Here is an 8,420-nt window from a genome sequence, read left to right on the forward strand (position 1 = left end):
GGAATGCCCACCGTTTCATTTGTGTCTGTTGTACCAAGGCAACTATTAATAACACCCTTTTATTCTCAAAAGTACCACATTTGAACAGTGAATTATTACATGGGCATCCTAATTCAAGGGAGCTGCGGCCTGTGTAGCAGCCAGAAGTCAAGCCTAAGTGCTCGAGACTCTAGCTCCCTGCAGGATTTTTCTGTCAGGACAATAGTGTACAAAGTAAGACTTTCTGGGCCACTAGGAAAACATTATGCCTTGGGCAAGTTATTCAAATAGTTACGTTTATTTCCTTGTCTATGATAGGAGACACGGGTAGTGTCTACATAATAATTAAGCTATTAGAAAGGTTAAAGCAGTAATGTGCATAAGTACAGGTTATCCTTGTTATACCTGAACTCCAAGCTATCCCGTGCTCTTTCAAGGCAGGAAGACAACTCTTGGGTTTTCCTGGGGGTCACTGAAGGACTTCCTGCCATAGTGTCACAGAACCACAACCATAAGACGCCACATCAAGAACGACTGTGTTAAAGCAGCTCCACCACCTTGGAGCTGACTCGTGTTTATAAGAACTGTCGCCACTTTGTGTGTGAAGGCATATATCTCTGCTTCCTCACGGACTCTCTTCACATTTCCATAGTAAATGGCTCTCCATGGCTCGTATGTTGAGGGCTTAGTCCCACCAGAGCAGTGTTCGAAGCTGAGGAAATGATCTCATCAAGGGTTTATCCATTGGTAGATTCATAACTCAATGGCTACTGGGAGAGAGTAGAACCTGAGGAGGCGGGGCCCAGTTTAAGGAAATAAGTCATTGGAGGTGTGGCCTTCACGGGCATCCTAGGAACCTTGCTCCTTTTCTCTTTCTTGGCCTCTTGGCCACCATAAGTGGAGCAGCTTTGCTTCAGACACAGCTCTCACCATAATATTCTGCCCCACCTCAGGCTCAGAAATTATGACAACAAACTGAAATCTATCAAACCACTAAAGTCAAAATAAGCCTTTCTCTTTTGCTGTCTGTTTTGTCACATGTGTTAGGGTTTAAATCTCGGCCCACACCTGGACAAAGCACACCAAGCCAACATGGTTCCACATGGAAAGGTTTAATTAGAGAAGAAGAGTAGAAGAAGGGAGGAAAGGAGGCCGGCCATGGGCACATGGAGGGAAGGGGAGGGATGGGGAGAGAAGGGACAGGGACAGAGGGGAAGAGAGCAGAGAAGAGACCAACAAAGAGAATGAGGAGGGGGCAGGCAACCCCTTTTATAGTGTCAGGCACAGCTGGCTGCTGCCAGGTAGCTGTGGGGGTGGAGCTTAGACAGAATACCAACAACATGGATTCTCTTTTACATGTTGAAGGATTAGTATTTGCATTCACAAAAAGAGAAAAGGAGAGGAGAGGAGAGGAGAGGAAAGGAGAGAAGAGAGGAGAGGAGGGAAGAAGAGGGGAGGGGAGGGGAGAGGAGAGGAGAGGAGAGGAGAGGAGAGGAGAGGAGAGGAGAGGAGAGGAGAGGAGAGGAGAGGAGAGGAGAGGAGAGGAGAGGAGAGGAGAGGAGAGGAGAGGAGAGGCAGGAGTTAGGTAGAAGCCTGAATGGCAGGTCCTCCAGTCATTATCCTACACTTAATCCTGCTTCAAATGAAGCAAAAGCCAACTTCAACTTGTCTGATCTAACTTAAAGAGAAAGAACAAAAGCAATTTTAGGGAAATACATTGTTTCACAAATCAGCTAGGACAAACACACAAGCGGGAGGCCCTGGGATAGCCCAGGAGCTAGCACACTTGCTCACGTTGGTATCTCATAACCCCTATCTGCGCTGTGAGCAGGGAGGAGGCTCTCTCATTGTAACTAGCCGTGCCAAACAACTTAATAGGATAGCTGCATTTCAGTCACAAATCAAGAGCACAAAACTTCACTGAGATCCTTCAAACGCCAGTGAGTTGGTGGGCCCCCAGGCTCTGGGTCTGTGCTCTCTGTAAAAAAGCAAGACATTTTTATGGCCCTGGGGGGTAATAAATGTTAAAACGCCAAAGGTGGCAATATAACAAATATGCAAGCTATCCTGAAGGCTATTAAATCCTGGAGCAGGGCAGCTTGCATTTAGATCGTCTTCAAGTCCTGACAAACATAATGAATTGTCCAGTCTTCTTTGTGCGAGGGCATCAGGGAGAAAGTGCCGAGCGAGGCAGGCAGGGAGTGTGCCACTCTTCACAACGCACTTGTTTCCCTCTGAAACTCAACCTGCCTCCCTCATGCTCCAAATGAGCAACTGTACAGTGTGACAAGGACAGGAATGTTTGTAAGCAGGGTCAGCCCCAGGGCCTTGATCTGTAGGCCACAGCCACCTCAGAACCTCTCTCCTTCTTGGTAATTCTGGTGGGACAAAAACTGATATTCTGTGTAAGTGTCACTTTGGGTTCCCTTGACCACAGAGATTGCAGGCTTTTCTTAATCAGAAGAAATGCTGGCAGCACTAATATCAGCATGAGAGCAGTTACTGGAAAGGTGACCACCTCACGTACCCCTCCTGTAGTTCCCCACTGCATCTACCCGGTGGAGGTGCCATGTGTTGGAAAGAAGTTGCTAAGATGCCTTAGGGCACAAGAAAGCGGGGAGGGTGCTTGTGAATGTTTAGAGGTCAAGTAGGCAAAATGGGTCTCACAAACACAGGTAGACTGCTCTGATGCCTGGGGAAGAACAGGGTGGGGGTGGGGGCTCCCTTGGAGGCCATGAATAAGTCATTTTCTCTTCCTGCTTCAATTCCCCCTTCATGATTTCCCCACTATTAACTCAAAAAGCCACAGTCAAGGCAAACCCCAGGTGATACCCCCTGGTGCTTGTCACAGTCTTGCTTTTCTGCTGACTCTCCAAGTACCTGAGTCCTGCAACTTAGGTCTTCTTGTCATTCCAATATATGGTGCCAATTCGGGACTCTTTCATTCCCATTCACTCAAGGTGGAGAATGAGCACCAGTCACACCTGTTATCTGCAAATATCCCTGAAAATGGGATCTAAGTCGGAGAGGGGGAGGCAGGGAGAGGAGGAGTTCACTATCCTGGGGACGGCACCTGCACAAGCTGGAGCTCCTCCATGAGAAAAGGCTCAGACCCCATGCACCTTTGTGGCCTCCTTGGCTGCTGGTGACAAAGGATGATGTGCATCTGAGTGGTTGGTGACAAGCTACCCATCTGAGCCTCCGGATATCCTCTGTCCTGATTCCGATGTCCACATTGTAAGCTCCCCACCTGAGCAATAAGGGACAACCCAAGAGTGTATACTGCAATGTCTTACCAGAGATTTGGGATTGCTTCGGACACTGCTTCCTGGTGTTACTTTACACGGAGCTCTTGATAGCCCTCCAGATCTTTACACTTGATAAAGATAATTATAAACCAGGATTTCCCCAAAGTTCACCCAGAATCGAACTCTTCAGGGGAAGTCCAAAGATAGTCTCTCACAAGCTTCTCGTTGATTTGCACAATTTATTCATATTTTTGTTTGCAATGAAAATAAGGCTTTCTGATGCTAGAGTTCACACTCTTACCTACTCACTTCTGATCTACTCACATTCTGACACCTTCATTCTGACACACATGCTCTTACCCATTGATACTCTGACACTTCACTCTGACACTTCACTCTGACACGCTCACTCTGACACGCTTACTCTGACACACTTGCTCTGACACACTCGCTCTGACACCCTGAACTTGCTCTGTATCCATCAGCATCCTGTAAAGATACTGAAACATGATTGTACAGGGAATGAAAATCATGGCTAATTACTAACTAGTACAATGACATCAAGAAAATATGTGGGGCGTGATGCTAATCAGATTCCCACCCTTATAACAATACCTCTGGGATAATTAACTTATAGAGAAAATGGCTGATTTTTAAAACTCGTGGTTTTGGGGACTGCAGTTCATCACTGAATTGATCTAATGCTTTGGCCTTCTGTAGGCTTGCGCCAGACAGCAATGGAGGGAGGCATGGGATAAACCAAAACTGCTTACATCTTGAAGCAAAATAAATAAAGAAGAAGAAGTTGGCGTGCCTCCTTTGGCAGTGTACCCCAGGGCCTTAGCGGTCTCAGAGGTGCCACCACCTCCCATAGTGCCACCCCAAGCCTTTAGAGAGCATTCGATGTGCACACTATAGCAAGGAAAAGCGTGGCAGAGGCATACAAGCTTGGGCATCGTGGGGAAGGTGCCCTGTGCTGGGCACAGTGCTAAGGAGTTAGGAAGTCATTTGTTAATCTTTCAGGTGCAGCTCCTGCCCTCACAGGGTTCGCTATGTGGAGAAAATGACCCCACGTCTTTGGAAGAGTTCAAGAAAACTGATAGTCAAGAGAAGCGGAGACCTTTATAATCTCCCGGGATTCCTGCATTCAACCATATGCAACAGGCATATTGAATTCCCAAGCCAAACCAAGTGAGTCAGGACTTCCTTAGCCACATTCAAAGCCAAAACACAAACCCTACAGACATCCAGAATCAATAGGATGAGTCCAACAAAAACCTTCGAAAAAGCTAAGAAGAGTTTGCATTATCACTGCGTACTGACCTGATCTGAGACCCTGGTTAAGCTTTCTGCATGTTTCTGTCCTTAGTCCTCCAGCTCATCTCTACGTGTCGGGAAATTAGGCAAAGAGCAGTTGAGCCACTTGCCAAGGTTGCACAGTTATGGTTTAGCTCTCAAGTGTGCCCTCAACAAGATTCTTGTGTTGAAGAAAGCTCGGCCCCCTGCTATTGAGAGATGATAGATCATATGGACTGAACCTCATTAGCGTTTTAATCTAGTGATGATGCCACAGCTAAATGGACTACTGGGAGGAAGGGACTATTTGCAAGAGGCAGGTGATGAGGAGTGTACCTTTGAAGGACATGTCTTGTCTCTGCCCCTTACCTTTTACAAAGTGAGCTACCTTGCTCCACCCTGTGACTCTCTCTGTCTCGGCACTCACAAGGCCAGAAGCAAGAGCTCCAAGTGACCATGGAAGGAGACCTCATGGCACCAGTAAGATTTTCCTCCTTTGTAGTTGTCTTCTCCCATATTTCGTCAGAGCACTAGAAAGGCTAACATCTGAAGAGTTAGGAGAATTCCTCAGAGCGGCACTCTTCTCCACTCTGCTGACTACTTTCCACCTCTACCTGTTGGAATAAACTGCATGTGGAAAGGCATAGGCCAGGAAAGCATGGGCCACTTAAGGGGAACATAAAACTAAAGAAGTTAAATGATAAGGGCTTAAAGTCCAAAAAAAGAAGTTGCAGGCCATAAAATCAATCAAGTCCCAACTAATGCTTTGAACACTACTAGCTCACCTGCTTTGACTGCCTAGACACATGCCGTTCTGTGTCCTGTGCCAAGGGAGCTCAACCCTGCCTCAGCCAGTCACAACATGAAGATGTCTAAGAACTCGGTGAGAGGTCGTTGGCAATACCACCAGCACTGCATTTCCCCTCCCCAGTCCCGCAGACATCCAGCCTCCAGCCTCTGATGCCCAGGGCTTTGCCTAACCTTCTCTTACAGAGCCTGGGGTCGAGCCCAGCTTGCTGTCTGCCCTTCGGCCATCAAAAGCCCTTCATTTTGTGTCATCATTGATCTATTAATGTGATGAATGAATTTTGTGACACGCCTGGCAGTGGGAAATACATAATGAAACTCACCAAGCTTGTTTTAGGACAGAAGAAGTGGAGTCAAGTTTCGGATCAGCTCACTTCTCTTTAAAGATCCTAACCTTAGCTGTCTCATTTGAAAAGTGAGCTAAACCCTGACCTCTGCTCGCTGAAGAAGTCAACTCGCCCATCCCTCTTGTGAGGCAGAATGTTACTATGCTTCCCCAGCTAACCCAGAATTGGCTACGTAGACCAGGCTGGCCTTGAGCTCACAGAGACCTCCCTTCCTCTGCCTCTCAAGTGCTGGGATCAAACGCTTGTGCCATCACTGTGCCACCATGCCCAGCACCTTCCTGTCATGTGTTATACATACATAACAACCCATGCTTGTTCTGTCTCTAGTACGACGTTTACTTTTAAAGACCGTCTGCTTCTAATGCTCATTCTACAGGTCTGTGGTTGAACCTGAGATTCTGCCACTCGGACAAGCTCCCTGTTGCTCTATCCTGACATCACATGATGAAGAGGAGGCTGCCCCAAAATACCCAGCTCTTTGTGACCTGGGTTTTGTATGTAGTTCGATCGCCTTCTACTCTTTGTTGTCAACCATCAACTTCCTGCCCTTCCTGCAGAAAGTCTTCCCTGACTGCTCAGGTCAGTCAGGCATAGGACTCAATTCGCACAAGCCTTTGTGAGTCTCTCTGTCACAAGGAAGCAGGTGACTACAGTATAGTGTGGCATCTTCTCTGGTCAACCCATGGGAGTCTGCTAATCTTGTATTCTTATCATATGATGTGAGGCATGCAGTAGGTGCATGTCAGCTTCCTTATTAAAGTGGCCTACTGAGGGGGAATCAGAGTCCCTGGTGACCAGGAACAATTAGAAAGACCCAGAACTGGATTCGAGTCCTTACCAGGAGGCATGCATATATAACCTGGGCTCTCCGAACCTGTTGTAACTTTTCCTGTGAAATGAACTTTACAGTATATGCATCTTATACATCCTCTGACTGTGGGATTAAGTCACATGTCTGGCCCAGCAGCTGGCACACAGTAGGCAATGAATAAAGGATTGTTGCAGCTCACTGACTGGCTTGTGTGGCCCTGAGCACTGCAAAGTTGTGAAAGAAACCAGGGCCTGGTTGGAAGAGGCCTTTGATCTGACAGACTACAGTGGTTTATGACTCACACTGCCTTCTGGGGAAATCTAAGGCACATCCTCCTCTGCTCACAGACAAGGCCTGACACAGCGGGAACACCAGTGGATGGCATTTGGCCTTCTCCTTTCTGCCTCTGCTTTAGACTAATACGGTTAGCTGTTCCCTTTCCCAGCCTCTCCTCTCCTGGCTATGGAGGGATTTTCTTCCTCTTCTCTCCTCTCCTGTCTTCCTCACCACTATTATCTGAGCCAAAACTCATCATCTTCATATGAATGAGTATACTAGAAAGAGCTAGTCAGACATGCGGACATCTGGTTCTCTCTGCTCCTTAGGATCTGTGTGTCCTCAACTTTCCCAAGCCTCGGTGTTCTTTACCTACTGCTAAATAATAAACAACTCCAAAGCTAGCAGCGATGTTACAAACAAGCATTCGCTGTCTCAGACTCCCTGTGGTCCAGAGCCCAGCAGAGCTGTGCCAAGTGGGGCCAGCTCGGGATCACTTGTGAGGTTCCAGTTTCCTGAATGTTTGACTGTGGCTGAAAGACCTGCTTTCCCAGTGGCTCTCAGCAGGAGACCTGTGCTCCCAACAACATGGGTCTCTCAATATGGCAGCTGCCTTTCCCAAAAGGGAGTGGCTCACTGGAAAGCCAGGAAGATTAATGAGAAGGAGCCCTTCTGTAACCTCCCACTGGAAGTGACATGCCATCACAACCCCTTCTGCTGTGCATTATTGGTCACACGGACCAGCTATGGGACACTGCAGAAGGGACTGTGCTTTGGAGTCAAGATCAGAAGGCAGGACTGTTGGGGTCTTCTTGAAGGCTACTTTCCTGTTATACGTCCCAGTCTCCAAAGTCGTAAGTTGAAGATTCTACTGTCTAGAACCTCCATATGCAACCACGCTTGAAGATCTTAAAAAGGGGGTCACTTGAAAAGATGAAGTCACTGGGGGTGATTCCCAATCCAATGGATTACCATTCTCCTAAGAACACACAGATGGGTATATAATGGGGAAGACAGCCACCTATGAGCATAAGAGGAAAGTTTCAGAAAAAACTCTGCCAATGCCATGATCTTGGACATCTAGCCTCCAGTATCGTATGAAGTGTATTTCTGTGAAGGTCCCCGGTTTTTGATACTTCGTCCTGGCAGCCAGAGAAGGCTAATTTATTACCAGGTGGGAAACCACCACGCTAACCACAAGCAGCATTGTATCCTTGATGTATACAGCAGGGACCAAGTACATAGCTCAGTCAACAGGTCTCCATGAATAGTCGTATCCCGTATCCCCCTTCTCCTCAGCTCTGTGGGGTGGGGTCCCACAACCTCAGGGGTCTCTACCTTGAGCAGATCTCATTTTATCCCAGTGGGATAATTCTAGCCCTGAGCTTTGGAAGGTAAGAAGCAGGTCATAGTTAACAGAGGACAGTTTTCTCTTCAGAGGCTATCAAGGCCTTCAGTCAGGTCATGGGTGAGACGTCCATTTTTTTATGCCAGGGAAGGACAGGACAGACACAGGTCACAAGAACTCCTTTTCTGAGACTAACACTGCACAAGTGCTGTTAAGGCTGTTCTTCCCCAACAAAGTTTAGGCATGACTGGTAATTTCCGTAACTTAAAGAGGGGCCAGGTGTGACCTTGATTCTGTTAGGTCTCAAA

The sequence above is a fragment of the Rattus norvegicus genome, chromosome 5 (genome assembly GCF_036323735.1).
Source record: "Rattus norvegicus strain BN/NHsdMcwi chromosome 5, GRCr8, whole genome shotgun sequence".
Lineage (NCBI taxonomy): Eukaryota > Metazoa > Chordata > Mammalia > Rodentia > Muridae > Rattus > Rattus norvegicus.